We start from the raw sequence: 22,237 nt of genomic DNA, 5'->3' as shown, positions 1-22,237 counted from the left end.
TTCTTTTTGAGAAGCCTGGCTAGAGGTTTGTCAATTTTGTTTATTTTTTCAAAAAACCAACTCTTGGTTTCGTTGATGTGCTCTACAGTTTTTTTAGATTCTATATTGTTTATTTCTGCTCTGATCTTTATTAATTATCTTCTTCTGCTGGGTTTAGGCTGCCTTTGGTGTTCTGCTTCTATTTCCTTTAGGTGTGCTGTTAGATTTTGTATTTGGGATTTCTCTTGTTTCTGGAGATAGCCTGGATTGCAACGTATTTTCCTCTCAGGACTGCCTTCGCTGCATCCCAAAGCGTTTGGATTGTTGTATTTTCATTTTCATTTGTTTCCATATATTTTTTAATTTCTTCTCTAATTGCCTGGTTGACCCACTCATTCTTTAGTAGGGTGTTCTTTAACCTCCATGCTTTTGGAGGGTTTCCAGACTTTTTCCTGTGGTTGATTTCAAGCTTCATAGCATTGTGGTCTGAAAGTATGCATGGTATAATTTCAATTCTTCTATACTTATGAAGGGCTGTTTTGTGACCCAGTATATGATCTATCTTGGAGAATGTTCCATGTGCACTCGAGAGGAAAATATATTCTGTTGCTTTGGGATGCAGAGTTCTAAATATATGTGTCAAGTCCATCTGATCCAATGTGTCATTCAGGGCCCTTGTTTCTTTATTGACTGTGTGTCTAGATGATCTATCCATTTCTGTAACTGGAGTGTTAAAGTTCGCTGCAATTACCACATTCTTATCAATAAGTTTGCTTATGTTTATGAGTAATTGTTTTATATATTTGGGGGCTCCAGTATTCAGCGCATAGACATTTATAATTGTTAGCTCTTCCTGATGGATAGACCCTGTAATTATTATATAATGCCCTTCTTCATCTCTTGTTACAGCCTTTAATTTAAAGTCTAGTTTCTCTGATCTCTGATATAAGTATGGCTACTCCAGCTTTCTTTTGGCTTCCAGTAGCATGATAAATAGTTCTCCATCCCCTCACTCTCAATCTAAAGGTGTCCTCAGGTCTAAAATGAGTCTCTTGTAGACAGCAAATAGATGGGTCTTGTTTTTTTATCCATTCTGATACCCTATGTCTTTTGGTGGGCGCATTTAATCCATTTACATTCAGTGTTATTATAGTAAGATATGGGTTTAGAGTGATTGTGATGTCTGTATGTTTTATGCTTGTAGCGATGTCTCTGGCACTTTGTCTCACAGGATCCCCCTTAGGATCTCTTGTAGGGCTGGTTTAGTGGTGACAAATTCCTTCAGTTTTTGTTTATTTGGGAAGACCTTTATCTCTCCTTCTAGTCTAAATGACAGACCTGCTGGATAAAGGATTCTCGGCTGCATATTTTTTCTGTTCAGCACATTGAAGCTCTCGTGCCAATCCTTTCTGGCCTGCCAAGTTTCAAAAGAGAGATCAGTCACGAGTCTTATAGGTTTCCCCTTATAGTTAGGGCACGTTTTCCCCTTGCTGCTTTCAGTATTTTCTCTTTATGTATTTTGCCAGTTTCACTATGATATGTCATGCAGAAGATTGATTCAAGTTACGTCTGAAGGGAGTTCTCTGTGCCTCTTGGATTTCAATGCCTTTTTCCTTCCCCAGATCAGGGAAGTTCTCAGCTATTATTTCTCCAAGTACCCCTTCAGCACCTTTCCCTCTCTCTTCCTCCTCTGGGATACCAATTATGCATATATTATTATCTTTTTAGTGTATCACTTAGTTCTCTAATTTTCCCCTCATAATCCTGGATTTTTTTATCTCTCTTTTTCTCAGCTTCCTCTTTTTCCATAACTTTATCTTCTAGTTCACCTATTCTCTCCTCTGCCTCTTCAATCCAACCCGTCATCGTTTCCCTTTTATTTTGCATTTCGTTTAAAGCGTTTTTCAGCTCCTCCTGGCTGTGCCTGAGTCCCTTGATCTCTGTAGCAAGAGATTCTCTGCTGTCCTCTATACTGTTTTCAAGCCCAGCGATTAATTTTATGACTATTATTCTAAATTCACTTTCTGTTATATTATTTAAATCCTTTTTGATCAGTTCATTAGCTGTTGTTATTTCCTGGAGATTCTTTTGAGGGGAATTCTTCCGTTTGGTCATTTTGGATAGTCCCTGGAGTGGTGCGGACCTGCAGGGCACTTCCCCTGTGCTGTGGTGTATAACTGGAGTTGGTGGGAGGAGCCACAGTCAGACCTCATGTCTGCCCCCAGCCCACTGATGGGGCCACAGTCAGACTGGTGTGTGCCTTCTCTTTCCCTCTCCTAGGGGCGGGATTCATTGTGGGTTGGCATGGCCCATCTGGGCTACTTGCACACTGCCAGGCTTGTGGTGCTGGGGATCTGGCGTATTAGCAGGGTGGGTAGGCAAGGTGCACGGGGCAGTAGGGACAGGCTTAGCTCGCTTCTCCTTAGGTGATCCACTTCAGGAGGGACCCTGTGGCAGCGGGAGTGAGTCAGACCCGCCGCTGTAAGTGTGGATCCGCAGAAGCACAGTGTTGGGTGTTTGCGCGGTGCAAGCAAGTTCCCTGGCAGGAACTGGTTCCTTTTGGCATTTTGGCTGGGGGATGGGCGGGGGAGATGGCGCTGATGAGCGCCTTTGTTCCCCAACAAACTGAGCTCTGTCGTCCGGGGGCTCAGCAACTCTCCCTACCTTTGTCCTCCAGCCTTCCCGCTTTCCGAACAGAGCTGTTAACTTATGATCTCCCAGATGCTAAGTCCCGCTTGCCGCGGGAACACACTCAGTCAGGCCCCTCCGCTTTTGCAAGCCAGACTCGGGGGCTCTGCTTGGCAGGCAGGCTCCCCCTCCGCCCCAGCTCCCTCCCGCCAGTCGTGGAGCGCACACCACCTCGCTGCCCTTCCTACCCTCTTCCGTGGGCCTCTTGTCTGTGCTTGGCTCCGGAGACTCATTCTGCTAGTGTTCTGGTGGTTTTCTGGGTTATTTAGGCAGGTGTAGGTGGAATCTAAGTGATCAGCAGGACCCGCGGTGAGCCCAGTGTTCTCCTACGCCACCATCTTCCCTTCCTCCCTAGACTTACTTTTATTCAACACAAGATTTTTAAAAATTATATAAATCAGGGAAGGTGTATTAAATAATTATTTAATATATTAAAACTTAGAATATTTGAAATTGTTTTACTTTAGGAAAGGAGGGTAGGAAAAGAAGAAATGAGAAAAAGTGCTTGGGCCAAATTTTGGGCTGCTGCTAGGATGAGAGACAGTACAGTGAGGGCCCCAGAATTACCAGGTAATAGCTTGAAGGTACCAGTGACTTCAAAGTGGGAATGACATTTTTATCCTCTTTGGCACTCTCCTTCCAGAAAACTGGTATAACTGAAGATCTGGTCAGACAAAGAGAGCAATTTAAGGAATCATCCAGTTGGGAAGGACAACCTCATTCTTATTTGGGTACACATAAGCAAAACATATCCAAGATATCTGGACCTTACTCAGCAATGAATATCTTCTTTGCTGTATGAAGCAGAAAGGGTATTTTCTCTCCTTTATTTCTACACCTTCAAAAGGTTTCAAGTTTTTCTTTCTCCTCCTGTGGTTCCATTTGACTACTTTCTTGTTTTTAAGTCTTGACAGTATACTTTCTTTATACATGGTCTATGAGCTTTGGCCCATGTAAACCTGCCCACATTTCAGCCAGTAATCATCTTTCATAAATACCTTTATTCACAATGATATTCTGGATCTCTTTAAAATTCTCAATCCATGGGCATTTTTTGGGTTATCTATTACTTTAATGACTTAAAGCAGCCATTTCATTTTGCTCTTGATTTTGAGAGTCAGGAATATCACAAGAGTTCTTATGGGCAGTTCATCTGTGATCCATATGTTGTCAGGCTGAAGCAAGTGGGGCTGGAGGACTGCCTTCCAAAATGGCTTCTTCGTTCACATAGCCAATAACCCAATGCTTCTTGACCTCTTTCTCCACAAGGCATCTTATCCTTCAGGGTCTCATGTGGCTTGAACTTCTCACAGCACAGCAGTCTCAGGGCAATCCATCTTCTTACATGGCAGGTGACATCCAAAAGACCATGACAGTAAATGACTCAGGCATGTAAGCATCAGACTCTTCATTTCAGCTCAGGTCATGATCTCATAGTTCATGGGTTGAGCCCCACGTTAGGCTATCAGCATGGAGCCTCCTTGGGATTCTCGCTGCCCTTTCCCTGCGTCTCTCTCTCTCTCTCTCTCTCAGAATAAATACATAAACTTAAAAAAAAAAAAAAAACAATGGCAGAAGCTGCTGGTCCACTTAAAGGTTTGGCCTAAATGGCATAATATCACTTTTGCCGTACTCTATTGGTCAAAGGCAGATACAAGTTAATGCAGATACAAGGGCAGAATAATACACACTTCTTAATAGGTGGAGTGTCAAAGAATTTTTAGCCATTTTTAATCTGCCACAGGCATTCGTACTAAATGCATCTATGAATCTAGGAATAATTATCCTTAGAGTCATGACATCAGATAGTTATAATTTTCATCTCAATGAATCTATACTTTATGGATAATCTGTACTTTATGGATAATCTGTAATTTATGGTTATATATAAAGAGAGAGAAAAGGAAGATACAGCTATTAAGAAGAGAGGTGAGATTTCTGGCATCTTCAAGGAACAAAAAGTGTAGTTGCTTAACTAATTCAAGCCACAGTCTTTGACAGTGTTGTTTCAACACCCTGGAATGATGTGATTAACTGTGAGGTATGTTGCAACTTGCAAGTCATTTTTCTAATATTGACATTTGTGAATAATTCAATTTCTAAATAATAAATTAGAGCTGATTCAAGTTTTTTGCTACAACATCACTCTCTTACATGCATTTCTAACTTCATTCTTCATTGGAAATGAAGTGAGGCTTCTTGCAGCTTTGCCACTGGGAACTGATCATAACTCTGGCACACTCATGGGAAAATTCCACAACCCAGCCGTCATCCATCTTGTATGGCTTGGAGGAGAAAAAGAAAAAAAAAAGATTAAGAACTCGTAGTTCAAAGCATGTTGCTAATAAAGCCAGTATTGGCGAGCTAGATAAAAGCTGGATAAAATCCAAATATGAAGCAATTTACCTTTATTTTTCTCAGTAGTAATACAGAAAAATCTTATCAGAAAAATCTTCCCTTTTCTCTTTGCCCTGTTCCTTTCTCCTTTCCTCTCTCCTCTTCCCAGCTCTCTCCCTAGTGGGCTCATAAATTTGGGCTCATGAAATTTAGTAAAATGTATCAGCTACCAGTCATACTGGAAAAATAACTCAAAGTCCTATTTTGCTACGGTTGGGCAGGAATACTGTTTACTGGTACTGAAAACAGTAGATGTATTTATAGTTCTAAAAACATAATGTCTCACTCCACAACTATTTCTAAATACTAAATGCATATTATTATAAAATAAAATTTGCCTTTATCATTTCCTTGAGACAGTGACCTAAGCTCTGTCTTCCATGAGCTGCTTGTCATATATAGGTGGTTTATGCATATCTAGAGAGAGCCACATTCCCCCTTGGCCCTAGAGCAGTCAGGGCTGCTGTGTTTCTATATTTGGTATCAATCCCTCAGCACAGGATTCAACTCAGATCACTGCTGGATCTGTTGTCATTGGGCTTGACTTCGCAAAAAAAACCCAACTAACTTCTTAATGGTCCTCAAAAACTCATTAAAAATTCATGGGTAATGTTGTGACTTTCAACTAAAATAGTAAATATTGAGTCCTAGAACTAATAAGACATGGATTATGCCACAAAAATGATTAGATATGGTCAACCTAGTGAACAAACATAGAATATCCAGAATCAGCTTACAAAGAAAGATAAATTTTAAAAAATGTATCACCCACTAGAGATACTTTTCATCGAATAACTAAAATGCTAAAAGCTTAAATGCCCAGATAGTAACATAACATGGCAAAAAGTACAAGCAGGGAGTTCTGGGGCCTAGAAGCTGCTTCAATTCTATCATTTACTGCACAGTAAATAGCTAAACTTTTCAGGACCTCAGTGTCCTAAATTATAAGGCAGATAAATTTGATGGGTTTTACTGGCTTTGCAGGCTTTAAAATTTGGTGATTCTTGGAGAATGTAAAAATAAAGTTGCATGATGCATTTTTATAGGAATGGAAGGGAAGGGATGGGATGGGAAGAGAAGGAAGGAAAGGCAAAGAAGGTAAGAAGGAAGGAAGGGAAAGAGAGAAAGGAAGGGAGGGAAGAAGGAGGGAGCAGCAGAGGAAGGAAGGGAAGAAAGAAAAGAGGGAGGAGAAGGAAAAGAAAAAATGTGTATAGAGAGGGACAAAACCTTTGAAATTAAAACCCTACTTAGACAATGACCACATCAACATATAAATGACTTAATGGAAGTGGTAAAGGACTGGCTGGAGTTCAGAATTTGAATATATGGTATTATAATACTACTATATGGGTAAATTGGCTTCTGTGGGCTAGTCTGGTTATGACTCCACCATGAAGTTATGCTTATGGGAGAAAGCTGAAGGGACTAAGATGATGTCTCACAGCCCCCACCCCCGCCCTCCTGCACCGCTGCCACCATTATAATCACTGAAGTCTGGAAGTAGATGTTGTGGAAGGGAAGTGTTTGGAGGCTACCGGAGTCACAGAGAAGGATCAGATGGAGAAAAATAAATAAGAGGTACCAAAGGAAGTGAGGAAAGAAATGACAGGCAAATTATCAAATTATGTGTAGCTACTGAGAAGCAACAGGGGTATCTGATTTCCAATCAAGGCCTGAGATTCTCCCAACTGTCTGGCTCCTGTGCTATTTCACACCCTAACGATCCCCTTACCCACTTGTTATCCACCTTCTTCCTACCATCTTGAGAAATGACATAGTGAAGGACGATTCACTTCACACTATCCAAGCTCTGGAGCAAACACACCACTGATCGATGTGCTCATAAGAATAGTATTACAGCTGGGATCTGCCTTGTACCATTCATGAGTGGGTAGGGTTACCTTGTTGTGCTGTGTATTATCAAGGACTGGGTTGGGAATTTTATATTCACACTCTTCAAATTGAGGGAGACCATGTCGCAGGGCTGCAGAGTTCTAATACTAGGGCTACACTTTCCAGTCTGCTTATCACCTTGTCTTCCGCTGTCATCAGTCACTCAGCAGCTCCCTTCCTTGGCCTACAGCCAAGCTACAATTTAATTCAAGGATTTTAGCTTGTTTATTTTATTTATTTTATTTTATATTTATTTTATTTTTACTTTTCCAAAATACCCAAAAGTAGAAAGACTAGTAAACTCCATATGCCTATCACCAAGCTTTACCAATTATCAGTATTGAGCCATTCTTTTGTCAAATGCTGTCTCCCCCAACATATCATCAAAACAGCCAATGGGTAAAACAAAGTTGAGTTTATTCCTCCCTGATAGGGGAGACTACTACCAAAGTCCTAATATCTTCTTAGGGTGAGGATGGCAAAGTTGGGATATTTATGAGATTGTGGAGTCTGGTTTAAGGTGGATCACTCAAAAGGAGGGGAACGTGATTAGGATTAAGGATCATGATGTGATAATTTATGATCCATGGATACAATAAGGTAAAAATTTGAGGTAAAGGGTTCAAAGAGTCTTGGGCTATAAACAGTGGTTTGATGCCATCTACTCAAGAGTTAGTCATTTGATGTTCATTTAAATGGACTTAGGGGAAGTTTCTAAAACAAATAATACATGTATTTGCAACTCTTATCTTCATGGGCAAGAGTACCCTGGAATAGTGAAATCAAGTTGATGAGGCAGTGGAATAATAAAGTTATATTGGTAAAGCAGCCAAATAGTAAAGTTATGTAAATGTACAATAAGTTCTGTGGGTGTATGTCTTCTGCGTTCCCTGTCATCCAGCCCCTATTCACTTGTATTGTTGTTATTGGTTACAGTACTTGAAATTATTGTTTATTGTTTAAAGTTGCCAAATGGTATCCCACTCATATACACAGTCTATAATTAGGTAAAATACTGAATAACAAAATCTCTCATATAGATGCAATTTAAAATTTTTTTTCAATTTTTCTATTCTTAGCTTTATAAAGATAGCCAAGGGAATAACTCTGATGCTAAGAATTCACTGTCACACTCTGGAATAAATAATGTTAAAGACTATTCAGAATCTCAAAGAGCTCTAAATAGAAATCATTGCCTCATTGGGCCAATAGCCAGTCTAACCCATGATAACAAGAGCAGAAAACCCCAAGTACAAATTCAATGTGGGCTTTGTGGGGAATGTGCCGGGTGAAGGCAACTACTCTTTGGTAAATTAAGCCATTCTTCCAAAGGAAAAATACTGCCTAAAGGAAACATATCATGGTGTTGGACATCTACTCCATTGGGATTCTGTAAAAATTTAAGTGTATTCAGGCTACAAACACTAATTGAGCACATTTTAAATGGAAGGCAAGAAGGGACTGTGCAGAAAGGAAAAGCCACCTCTGGGTTTTTGAGGAAAGCCTGCTTTGGTGGAAAATGATAATATTTGGAGCCATATGTGGGTGGGAATTTTGAAAAACTTGCTTAACATCTAATTTCTTAGTATTTCTAAGTTTCAAATTCTACTGTAAACAATTTTTCAAACTTTTAAGGATGGTAAGAAATAATTCCATATAGTGGATGGCAGCTAGAATTTAGTGTTTTAATTGCAATTTTGCCTTTGAGGAGACTGTTAAAGGCCAAATATAGGGGTCAAGGCCTGCAGGTTGAGTTGTGGTCTGATCATGTAGTGCCTGTGACGTCATGCTTGACTGTATTCTATGCACTGGTGAACACTTATGAGTGGGATCATGGTATGAGTGGAAGCACACTTCAGGAGTATGAATTTGACAGCCAGTGTCACCCTTCAACTCAGGCTAAGAGGGGGCTGTGTGGTAGGCCATACTTTAAAGGACTGTTAGCCAGCACTTGGTGACACATGGATCTTTTGGGACTCAATGCTCAGCACTGACTGAGTGTGACCAACAGTTAAATATTCACTTCTGCCTCCAACACTGCTTCAGCCTCAGGGCAACACATGTCTTGCCTTCCATTCTCGAAAAGAAAAGTGCGCCCCAAAGCCCTGGTAGTTTGTGTGTTTTTCCTACTCCAGAGTACAGGATTTGAATGACAGAAGAGCTTGGGTAGAAGAAAAGACAAATTAGCTAACGTGTCAATCCTTCATGTCAGATAGCTTGAATGCACGACTCCTGCATAACAGTCTCCCATAGTGCTGAGCACCCACTTTGTCTCTCTTCTTTCCAATGTGTAGTTCTAGAGACAATTGCAGATTAGTGAGGTATTGGCAGCTAAGGAATATTTTACAATATGATACATTCATATAACAAATACATATCAGGCTAAATCATATAAAACTGGCATATAAAATTGTCCCTTTTTGAATAGATTAACCTGCATGGTTCAAATACACACACACACACATGCACATACACACCCCTGTATCTAAAGACATACATACACGTATGAAGTATGATAGCAATTCCATATATTACTGTGTGGACCTACAATTACTTTTGGATAGGGAGAAAATTAAGGAATAATAAAATTAAAGTATTTCATAATATTTTCCATGGTCATTTTTTCCATATGCAGTCCTGTTACAATGTTTGAACATGATATGTAAACTTATGACTTTGATATCATGTGTAAAATTGATGATTATTTTCAAATTGAAATATTGCTATAAGAATCTTTTTAATAATTCCAGTTGCTATTGTTTTAGGTGAATGAAGTTTCCCTGAAATGAAATTAATAAAAAAATATCTGAGAACCACAATAACTCAAAAAAAAGGCATTTCTGAGAACAGGCCACAAGTTATTTGCAAATCTTGATTATAGCAACATAAGCTTTTGTTTTGGTCAAGAAACATACATTGGATAAATATAAAATCATTTTCAAATTATGTAGACCTTTATTTTACTAGTCCTTCAAACATCAATAGCCCATTGAATTCAGTCATCTTTGGCATTTTGCTAGATTTAATTCTATTAAAGCTATAGCTTTAAAGATATTCTTGATTTGTTATTATGAAGATATATTTGCCACAGTAGAAGGATAGAATAGATTTTACTTAACAGTTTGTTAACTTGTTTTATTATTGTTAAATATCTATATTCTTGCTCCAGTTCCCTCAGATATTAGGAGTAGGCCTGTTTCCAACAATATCTTTATTCGTTAATAACAATTAGTCATTGGCACCTATATGTGCCAAGCAGACTAAAGAGAATAAATATTTAAAGGTGATTAGACCACAGAAGAGGTTCCTGCAAAAGTCTTTAACTCAAAACCCAAAGACAGCAGCAGGCATCATAAGCCAGTGAAGCAGAGGGAAGGAAATAATAGGACGTGGTGGTGACTGTGATTAAGTGGACAGAGTTCATGTTCTTGTCTAAAGGAGACACCTCTGTTCAGGCTACAGCCATTGCTGCCATTAGGAAATGTCAAGGGGTCAAAGGGTCAAAGATCATCGAATCTTATGCTTTTCTTTAAAAGTTAGGAATATGGAATTTTTTACATAAAATCTCTCAATTAGAAGTTAATTTTTAAAAACTATGTAGATCAAGCCAAATGTCTCTATGGGCTCTATTTAAACAATACATTACTACTTTACTATCATTTTAGACTGATGTAACAGGGACAGGAACCAACACTTGCCTTGTGTGCTTTGGCCATTTCTTATTTGTCGTCATTACTGCTGTTTCTTTTCTCCTCTTTCTCTCTTTCTGCCTCCTTCTCTTTCTCCTCCTCTTTTTTTTCTTATTCTTTTCCTTCCCTCCCCATCCTTCCCTCCCCTTTTCTCTATTCTGCTTCTCTCCAAATTTGTTTTCTTTATTTTTCTGTTCCTGTTGTGAAATATAGCTGTCACACCCATTGTCGCTTTAGTTACAACTGAACACTAACTACCTAGAGAAAAGTCTCTCAGTAATATCTTTGTATCAACAGGAAGAGGAGTTTCTAGAAAATGTGACTTGAGCGCCAAAGTTATTCCCCACAGGATGATGGCAAATTGACTGATCCAAGATTAAACTGCCTTGAGAAGGCATATTTGGATTTTTTGAAAAAAGGACTCTTTTACACCCAAATCACCAAATGTTGCCCATTTTTCAAGGCTACTATTTCATACCAAAGTTAGCAAACCTATCACCTCATACAATCTCACAGTGGAATACTGAAAGCCAATTTAGAATATTAGTAATAATTGTAATTCATATATATTTAATCTGATTATAATTGTTGCAAGTACTCAAATCTGATACTCATTATCTGAGATGTACCTGGCTGAGTTGAGTACATTTGGAGCTAGATTCTGCATGAAAACACATTTATTCCTATACAAAGGCAATGGGATAGAAAGTAACTGGGACTAGAAGACAAAGGTGCTACGAGAATCATCACAAACAACCCAGCAAGAGAATTGGCAAACTAAATGCCATTGGTCTTACAGCATAACAAAAGACTGAACAGGGTAGGAAAATTGCATTTTGCTTAGTGTTCTAACAGCTGACCTTTCCAAATCTATTTACCCAATTTCTTTTCTGAAATCTTCATGTTTATTGCTTGTAGTAGCTACATTTCTTTGCTCTAAGCAGGTATTTACAAGAGATCAAGCATTTAAAATGTAAAATAATATTTAAGACAGCAAACATTTAAACACAAAATATATAATTTGCAGAATTACTTATCAGGAATTAAAGTGGTATCTTGAAGTGCAGGCCCAAAATAACTGACTTTACTTTAAATAAAAAGTATATGGAATCAAAGCAGGGGTATCATTATCCCCTCCATCTTCTGCAGTTAATTATTTTTCAGTCTCGCTCATCCTTTTCAGTAAATCAAGAGATTCTCCCATATACAAATCTGTCTTGCTATAAATTTATATAGATTTCTTGTGCTTGGCTTTAACTCAAAAGTATGGCCTCTCATCACTTTATAATACACCATTGGTAGATGAGTTCTAAGAATTACATAATCAGTGAATTTTAGAGCTGTGAAGTCCTTAGACATCTACCCCCCAGGTTTTATAGATGAGTAACCCAAGACCCAAAGATATAAGTTGACCTACCCAGGATCAAAAAGTTAACAACTGGCAGAGACTGGGCTTGAATACAGAACTCCTTAGCTTTAATAATTTTCTATGGTTTCACAGAAAATTTTTTAGTAAATTGAATAGACCATTGTGATGGTTAATTATATGTGTCATTTTTACTAGGCCACAGGATATGCAGATATTTGGCCAAACATTATTCTGAGTGTTTCCAGGACAATTTTTGGATAAGATTCACATTCAAATTACTAGACTTTAAAATTAGATTAAATTAACATTTTATCAGTAGAGTAAACAGATCGCCCTCCATAATGTGGGTGGGCTTCACCCAATCAGTTGAAAACCTAAGAACAAGAAGACAGACCCTTCCTCAGGTAAGAGAATTTTCTAGCTGATTGCATTCAGACTTCATTTGCAATACTGGCTCTTTCTGCCTATCTTCAAACTTTCTGTGGGTCTTCTGCATCACTGGCACACCCTGCAGATTTTGAATTTACCAGCCTCCATGACTGTATAAGCCAATTCCTCTTAATAAATCTATACACATATGTATGTATACAGATACAGGTATTTATATTGACAAATATAGATATCTCCTATTTATTCTATTTCTATGGAGAATACTGAATAATGTTTCTGAATGGGTCTAGTTTCCCAAAAAAATAATCATTTTAATGCTTCCTCTTTTATCTTTTTACTTTTTATAAATTTCTCACATTATAAAGTTTCAAATTGAACAGTAAGATTTTGTATCAGACTGATCCTTGTATGTCAATTCCAATTGGCTGACTGCTGCCTGCTTTCTGAGGCAATGCCCGCCTCATGGACCATACCATTGCTGCTACTAGCTTACTAAATTCCCCAGGAAGGAAGGTATGAGCTAAATTCTCAGGTCATGACCCCATGACCCTCATGCCAAGTTATCCCTGCCTTTCAGGACATGAATGACAGAGCTTCCTAAGCTTCCAAAGGGACTGATAACACAATCCAAAAGTGTGGGAGAGTTAAGGCCCTGAGAGTTAAATTTGACCGGTGGGAAATGGGGGACAGGAAGAAACTAGACAGTACACTTCTAGATCGAGGTGCATGTCCTCTTCATAGCCCTTCTGGAAGATTCTTCATGCTAAGTAAGCATGTCTCCTGAAGGACCTACAGTTTCTCTTCATGGCTCATTGGGACATGGTAGCCACATGAAAATGTATCACCTTATATAGTATTACATCTCTTTAACTGACTTCCCTTTTTCCTCACCCCAGATACCTCTCAAATAAAGTGTCATCACTTTAATTTCTGCCTTAGGCTCTGCTTTTTTTTTTTTTTTAATTTTTTTTCAACGTTTTTTATTTATTTTTGGGACAGAGACAGAGCATGAACAGGGGAGGGGCAGAGAGAGAGGGAGACACAGAATCGGAAACAGGCTCCAGGCTCCGAGCCATCAGCCCAGAGCCTGACGCGGGGCTCGAACTCACGGACCGCGAGATCGTGACCTGGCTGAAATCGGACGCTTAACCGACTGCGCCACCCAGGCGCCCCTAGGCTCTGCTTTTTAATGGATCAAGGAAAAAACACATTTTCTGAGTTAGGATTGATGATTGCTCAGTAACAGATTTGTGTGAGAGGTAAATAATAGTTATATTTGTCCAACAATTGTCTATTAGAAAAATCAAAATAGATGTTGTATTATATATTTTTATAATATCCAGGTAATATCTGGCTAAAATGTTTAGGAGTTGAGGGATGCCATTTATATAAAATTCTTGGCTTGCTTGCAATTAAAACGTTTTCACTTCAAAACAAATGAAAACCTTTGTAATTTAGAAGTCCAGATTTATAAATTTATATAGAGAACATACTACACATTGACTTTCTGGTGTCTAAAAATTTTTCAATGTTTTCAGCAACATTCCCACTATCAGTCACAGCGGTGTGGTATCAAACACAAAGATGATATCTGAAGCTGGGTGGATGACCATCTTGGTACTGCTTGAGATTCCTTTACCAAATAAAACTGTGACCTGCTCCCATCTCTTAAAGTGACAAATTGAGAATTAAAGTCTGATAAGACCCAGCTAACAAGGTTTTCATATTATGAGATGAATGTTTGTGTCACCTCCCTAAGCCCTTTTCATCTGTTGAAGTCCTAACCTCCAATGTGATGGCATTTGGAGTTGAGGCCTTTGGAGGTAAATGGGATTAGATGAAGTCATCAGGGGAGATCCTCAGGATGGGATTAATTCACCTATAAGAGTAGAGCTCTTTCCCTCGCTCTCTCTCCACCATAGTGTGAAGACAGCCATCTGCAAGGCAAGAAGAGGGCTCTCACCAGGAAAGGAATCAGCTGACACTTTGATGCTGGACTTCCGAGCTTCCACAACTATGAGAAATTAAAGTCTGTTCTTTAAGCTTCCCAGTCTACGGTATTTTGTTATAACAGCCCAAGTGGACTAATACATTGACACTGGTAACTTACCTAGATTCAACCTTGCCACTTGTTTCTCTCTAAACCAGTCTGTGAAAACAGACAGGTTTAGTGGACAGATGAAAGCAAGAAAAGAAAAGCTCAATGGAGGGTTCAGACTAAGGTTGAAATGTAATAATTGTTGAAATATAATAATTCTGTCTGAAATCTTCTCTAAACACAAACCATCAAAGAAATAAACTTTCTCTGAAACTCAGAATTGTTGATGTTGACCTTGGCCTCCCCAAATAACCTTAGGGACATCAGAGCTGAATGCTCTGGACTAAATCCCACAGAAACAGGATTTAATAGCTTCATCCAAAGTCACAGTTGGTCAGTGAAAGAAACAAAAATATCCTCTGCAACTCCTTAATTATATTTGCCCCGAGTTATTTAAATTTGTTTAGGTTGATTATCCAGAGGGAAAAAAAAAATTATCCAAAAATCCCAGCTTTTCACACAGCCAGGATCATAGAAGTCAAACCACAGATTCAGCCACTTACATCACCAATAATAGAGATTCTATAATTAGAGATTAGCCAGCTGTAATCATTTCTAATGCTTCAGACAGCTGGATCAAGCTGATTTCATCCCAATTGTGTTAAGCTAGAATGTCCCTATTTTTTTTTCCTTTTTAAAAGAAATCAACCAAATAATGTGACTTAGAAACACAGATAGAATCTCTTTTCCCCCACCCAAATCTCTAAAAAGTATTTTTTGTACTTATACCTTTTTTCTAGCTTCACACATCTCCCAGCTAAAACACTTCTATTGCCATGTAGCTGCTGGGTGAGATGCCTGGAAATCTTTCATCCTGACTTCAAATTGATGGCATTAGGAATGGTTTCTATAACTAAATCCTATATTCAATTCCACATAAAAAGATGGTTGAGAAACCTTAATAGCCATAGTAAGAGCAGTGGTGATGATGACATTAAGACTTTTCATTAAGGGAAAAGTAAGCATTCTGGATGTTCCTTTCTCCTAATTCTAACTCATTGGGAGTTCCCACCCAGGTGCACTTTGTGCCTCAAAACCCTTTCTTCTATTAACAACTGGAGCTGCTGATGCTATTTTGGCCATTGTTCTGTTGTTCTTTCTTGTGAAATAGGAGGCTCGCCTTACATTTTAATGTAGGTGAAAAAGCTAGGAACTTATCAATAAAGTATCACTCAGTATTATTTGCTTCTAAAATAGCATCAAAACACTAAAGAGTTACCTCAATTTTGCAAGTTCCCTATTTCAGAGTTGTTACAATCAGGGTTTATAGGAATAGCCCACCCCATTCTGAGGGAATACAGAAATATTCATTGCAAATATGTTTCTCCCTTCCTTATTACACTATCAATAAATTATTCACCATTGACTATCACTGCAAATTAAACAAAGACCAAAGGAATATATGTTGGTCCCAGAACATGAATATTCCCAGAAAAAGAATTAGTCTAACTCAAATTACTTAAACTGTTGACAAATGTGTAACCTTTGAGAATGCAGTTTCCATTGGTTTGCCTATTAGTTTTGAAGATTCTTTCATACGAGAGTAAAAGTTCTAATCACCTAGTCAATATGACCTTCTGCTCCCTCTTTGATGCTGAACTGAATATTCTAGTTGGAGGCATGTTCCTCATTATGTGAGTTAGTGTTTCTCAGAGTTCTTCAAGGTTAGGAGTTCCTTCTATTATTTATTCTCCATACATCCTGTGTTTTGGGAGTTTTTGTTAATTCAACAAGGTATTTTTATTAAATAATAAAATTTCCCACTTGTATAATCAAAGATACAAGAACTGCCACTCAAGGCAGGAGATGGGATCACCTCTATTTCTATGACTTGAACTAAGAATGGGAGAGAGTTCTCCAGTGAATTGCCAGGCAGACAAAAACATATCCAGCATAATCCAATTAATTCCCTCAATTTCCAACAAAATCCCATTTTACTGTTCTCACTTTACCCATTATTGACTCTTTGTTTTCCAACCATACCTTCTGTACTTCCGTACTTTGTATATGATGTCCTCCTAGCCAAGAAGGACATTCCTCATTTTTTTGCATCTACTAGATTTAAGTGTCACATTTTTATAATCTTTCAAGCTCCCCTCCACCCCCCTCAGAATTAACTGCTTCTTTTTCTTTGCTTAGGAAACTTGTTTGTACTGTGGACATGAGATTGTGCTTATATACTTATTTTCCACACCAGACTGTGCAGTAATTAAGATCAATTTCTATGCCTTACTTACATTTCATTCCTAGGGCTCTGCACAATACCTGATACATAGTAGCATATTCATAATATTTTATCTAGTGAACAAATGAGCTAATGAATGAATAAATATTTATCTATATAAATCCACTGCTATTGCTTACAAAGATAAATTTTCCAAAGGAGTCTAGCCTAGTGCTGAAAGTGGGCAAGATCTAAAAGATGAGCAAAGCATTTGCAGCACTCAAACCTCTTTTCTTAAATGTAATTGAGTATTGGATTTGAAGCTTTCGTAGCCAAGATGCATCTTTTTCAGATGCTCCTTCCACCAGTTATCGACTTTTACCTCTTAATCAAAAATGATAAAGCAGGTCACATTTTGCTCTTCATATCTACTATTCCATTTGATCCTCATGCCAACTCTATAAAGTAGGTATTTTTATTGATTCTGTTTTCTAGATCTAGAAACAAAGGCTCTGAGGTGTTAGACTTTGCCCAAGGTCACAGAGTTAAAAAATACAATATGAAACTTAGTCTTACACATGCCTTTTCCATGGGCCACAAAATATACTTCATGTACCAACTACTTCATTGTTATTACTCCTCGATAATAAGACTGGACAAGGTGAAAGGACACAGTGCAAAAAGTGATCCACAGGAAACTACAGAGTAACTCATACACCCAGATGTGTAATGGATACCACCAGGACTGGTTGCTATAGTGTGGCTTCCGTAAACAAAATGCATATATAGCATAAGTTTGACTATGTGAAAGAAAATACAAGTATACACAAATACATACAGTGAGATAAAAATATAATAAAAGGTTAAGCATGATACAGTTACAGATCATTTTAACTTCAGAATTTCTTGTTTTCCATTTGCAATAAATATGTTATCTACATAATCACAACATGTTATTTGAATAAAAAGTAAGATATAAAATTGGATAATTGAATAGACTGATTGAATCGATTAAAAACAAACTCAGCATCTGAGAATTTAGCAAAGATCACCTGTTTATGAATGTTCAACCTAAGGTCTTCGATAGTGATAAACAAAACCACAATTCGGAGAAAGGTCCCTGGCCTTTGCTTACTGCCAACAGATGGCTCTAGATCTCGCTGATGTCTTTACACTAAAAACAAAATGGACTTACACATAATTTTTAATATTAAATTGTTTTCAAGTAGAAGAGTCTCCAAATATGGGAAACAAAATGCCGCAAATAAATTGGAAGTCCTTTTTAAAGACTGCAAATAGGAAGTCTTTTTAAAAGAGTACTGGCTTTGTGATGAGCACTGGGTATTGTATGTAAGTGATGAATCACTGAATTCTACTTCTGAAATGAATATTGCACTGTATGTTAACTAATTAAAATATAAATTAAAAAATAAAAAAAATTATTTACCAGGGAAATAAGAGTACTGGCTTTTATAAATAAAAATATTAATCACTGAACTATTTATAAAAGCAAAATTTCAGAATTCTCCTGAATATCTAAAAATAGGGTAATGATAAAATATAAAAGCTACATATAATTATGAATATGAAACATAGCAATAGTTATGTTTACTAAGAACTTTAGTGACTTTGGGAAATTATCAAAATGTGATATTATTTTTAAAAGCCAGGCCATAGAATTGTAAGATAAATAAAAAATATATTATATGCACAGAAAAAAAAATTCAGAGCTAACAGTGAGCATTTCTATGTAAGAAAGTTCTGGGACAAATTTTATTTTGTATGAATATTTTCTCTATAGTTTATAATTTCTTCAATGAATATTTATCAGAAGGAAAAAAATCAAAACCCTTCTTGGGGCACCTGGGAAGCTTAGTAGGTTAAGCATCCAACTTCGACTTAGGTCATGATCTCAAAGTTTGTGAGTTTGAGGGGCGCCTGGGTGGCGCAGTCGGTTAGGCGTCCGACTTCAGCCAGGTCACGATCTCGCGGTCCGTGAGTTCGAGCCCCGCGTCGGGCTCTGGGCTGATGGCTCGGAGCCTGGAGCCTGTTTCCGATTCTGTGTCTCCCTCTCTCTCTGCCCCTCCCCGTTCATGCTCTGTCTCTCTCTGTCCCAAAAATAAATAAACGTTGAAAAAAAAATTTAAAAAAAAAAAAAAAGTTTGTGAGTTTGAGCCCCAAGTCAGGCTCTGTGCTGACAGCTCAGAGCCTGAAGCCTGCTTCAGATTCTGTGTCCCTCTCTCTCCATGTCCCTCTCTCGCTTGTGTTCTCTCTCTCTTTCAAAAGTAAATAAATGTTTAAAAAAATTTTTAAATTAAAATCCTTATTTTTTCTACTCCCTCTGTCTCTCTCTCTGTCACACACATACACACACACACACACACACACATGCGTGCATGCATGCACACATACAAACACAGAACGCTGAAGGGAGAAATCCAAAGTTTGAATCAAAATAGATTTAAAATAGAAGCAGACACCATGCCGATAGTCAAGTAAACCCTTGGGTGAACCAAATTAAGTGATTCTGCTGTAAACACAAACCTTTGGCTAATCTTGGTTTTTATCTGTACAAAGGACCCAGAGCCCAGGGCTTGGAGCTAGGTGGCAGATAAAAATCTCCATCATCTCAGGGTCACCTACCTTGCAGATAATTTTTTGTTTGTGTTTTTGTTTATTCTCACAACCTACTGCCCTTGTCAAGGTGCAGATTTTTCTAAGCATCAATATTCAGAGCTTTAGTGAAGCAAGAAAAAAAACATTAAAGTCATCTTAAAATCCATGGTAAAAGTGAAATTGGAAATGATTAATGACATCTAAGATTTATGGTCCCTAATGCACAAAGCAGTTTGTACATATATTTACTTACAGCCACATGTGAGGTATGTAGGACACACATTATTTATCATTACTTTACAAATGTACTTACTTTTTGTAAGTACTCATAGCTTTTCCATGTAGCAGAGCCTGATTCAAACTCTACTATTTTGAATTCAATCCTGTGTTACTTCTACTAAAGCATGATGTTACTCCTCAAAAAATAGTCTTAGTGCCTCCAACTAAAAATATGTTTATCTTGCTCATCTTTAGAGAGAGGACACTGTGTCATGTACAATTTCCTTAAGATTCTTAAGATAATTATAACAGTGTTATAGGGTGGCTTCTAATACCTTGCATTAATGCAGAAGGTTGATAACGATGTTGTAGTACAATTTTGTGAAAGTAGTTTTATGGGAGGATGAATGGACTGTGTTATCCATTAGGCAATAAATTGTTCCACCAAATGTTTGTGAATTTTGAACTAGATTAGGCTTGTTAAATCATGTCCCCTGATTTAGGGAGGACTTAAAGTTGCAAGCAACACAGACACATTTAAACTAGCTCAGGCTAAAAGGAATTACCAGAGGAAAGAGGTGGAATTAGGTCTCAGAAACAATTGGAACCCAGGGTTTGACCACAATCAATGCTCTCCCCCCTCTCATCTCTGCTTCTCTTAGAATATTAGCTTCATTCCCCAGACTGGCTTCTTTTGCATGGCCTAAATCCTGACATTTGACAACTATTAGATCATAAAGATCCCATCCCATGGCCTCACTCAATCTTAATTATTTCCTTAGTGGCTGCATATCCAAATACAGCCACACTGGGAGTTTGGTTATCATCATATAAATTTTCTGGGGACACAAACATTCAGTCCATAACAAGGTGGGTCAGTAATTTTCTAATGAAGAAGATACTTGCAAAATAGAACAATGCTTGACAGACAAAGCAATAGATGGCCTGGTGCTTAGTCTCAAGACCTGGATTACAGTACTGTAAGCTTCTAGTTAAACTTGGAGATGTATATTTTAACAACTAACCAAGATGGAGTGGGACTAATATTATTTTGAAAAAAAATGTGGATACTGCCAAGTATATATCACTCTACCTCTTAGCTGAGAAATGATCTTCACACTGGCCAAGCAGTCCCTCAAGAAATTGCTTTGGTTCTTCTTTAGTACACACATGAAAAGGTAGTTGAACCCCCAAATTCTACTCCACAGATTATAGCCAAAATAGTTTTAGCTTGGAAAACATTTGGAGCATCAGACACCCACCTATGCCATTAAAAATATAATTGTTAGGAAAGCCAGAGAATATTTAAATTGTGCACTCTGATGTATCTTCCAAAAGAAACCAAAAGAAATATGTCTTCCTATAAAACATAATGGAAGAGTTAATTAAGACTTGCCACATTGAAGCTTGTCTAGAAAATTGTTATGGCAAATCTCTTCATCACAAAATATCTTTGGTATCAAAATATTAGATCTGCATCCCTTCTTTTGTGTCAGTAATCACAGCTGGTTTGGTTATCTATTAGGGGCACTGCTTGTTCATGAAAATAAAACCATGATATATACATATCAAATAATGTTAATTTTTCTATACTCTATGCAAGGGAAGTGGGTCTCTAACACAAAAGCAGTTTCAGGACATAAACTTTGAAGTAAAAGGAACAGTGGACAGAACACACTTCTGCTGTGAAAATTGCTATGTGATTAATTAATAGAACATATCAATCAACCCTGACTCATATAGCCATATTAAGTTTATACATGAATCAAAAACAAAGGATTTAGGGGGCTCCTGGGTGGCTCTGTTGGTTGAGTGTCCGACTTTGGCTCAGGTCATGATCACTCAGTCAGTGAGTTTGAGCCCCGTGTCATCCTCTGTGCTGACAGCTGAGAGCCTGGAACCTGCTTCAGATTCTGTGTCTCCCTCTCTTTCTGCTCCTCCCCTGCTCATGCTCTGTTTCTCTCTGTCTCCCAAAATGAATAAATGTTTTAAAAATTAAGAAAAAAACCCAAAGGATTTAGTTAAGCTCGTCAACTGAGCCCATAACCGATATCTCTATGCATAGAATCAAAGGCTGGGGAAAGTGGATAAAAGCACTGAACCTGTTTCAATTAGTTTTAAAAAAATTATTATGAGGTGGTGATGAATGAAGCAGCTTTTATTTGCTCTTTGATTAGAATCCCAGCCCCCAAACTTGCACTCAAGAGAAAAACATATATTTTACTTTTTTATTTTTTATGATTTTTATATCTTTATTTTTGAGAGAGAGAGAGACAGAGACAGAGACAGAGCAAGTGGGGGAGGAACAGAGAGGGAGACACAGAATCCCAGCAGACTCCAGGCTCTGAGCCATCAGCACAGAGCCTGACACGGGGCTGGAACTCATAAACTGTGAGATCATGACCTAAGCCCAAGTCAGATGCTTATCCGACTGAGCCACCCAGACGCCCCATAGAGAAACATATATTTTAAATGAATTGTGTAATAAGGTAATAAATCTTTCTTTTTTTTCAGATTAAAGGATGTTTTTTTCAAAAAATGAAATGCATTATTACTCTACAGCTTTAGTAATATATGTATTCTTTAAAAGAAAAGAAATCTGTAGTGGGACCCTCGTGTTGACTTCTGGGTGTGAGTCATGTACCAGCCAGTAAGATATTCTAACTGATTCTCCATCCTTTCTAGCCTTTGCTATTCTCCATCTGGATAAATAATTCAAACAGGAACCCTCTTGC

Source organism: Lynx canadensis, chromosome D2 (assembly GCF_007474595.2).
Source record: "Lynx canadensis isolate LIC74 chromosome D2, mLynCan4.pri.v2, whole genome shotgun sequence".
NCBI classification, from domain to species: domain Eukaryota; kingdom Metazoa; phylum Chordata; class Mammalia; order Carnivora; family Felidae; genus Lynx; species Lynx canadensis.
The sequence above is the reverse complement of the archived record's forward strand: the minus strand, read 5'-3'. Positions refer to the sequence as shown.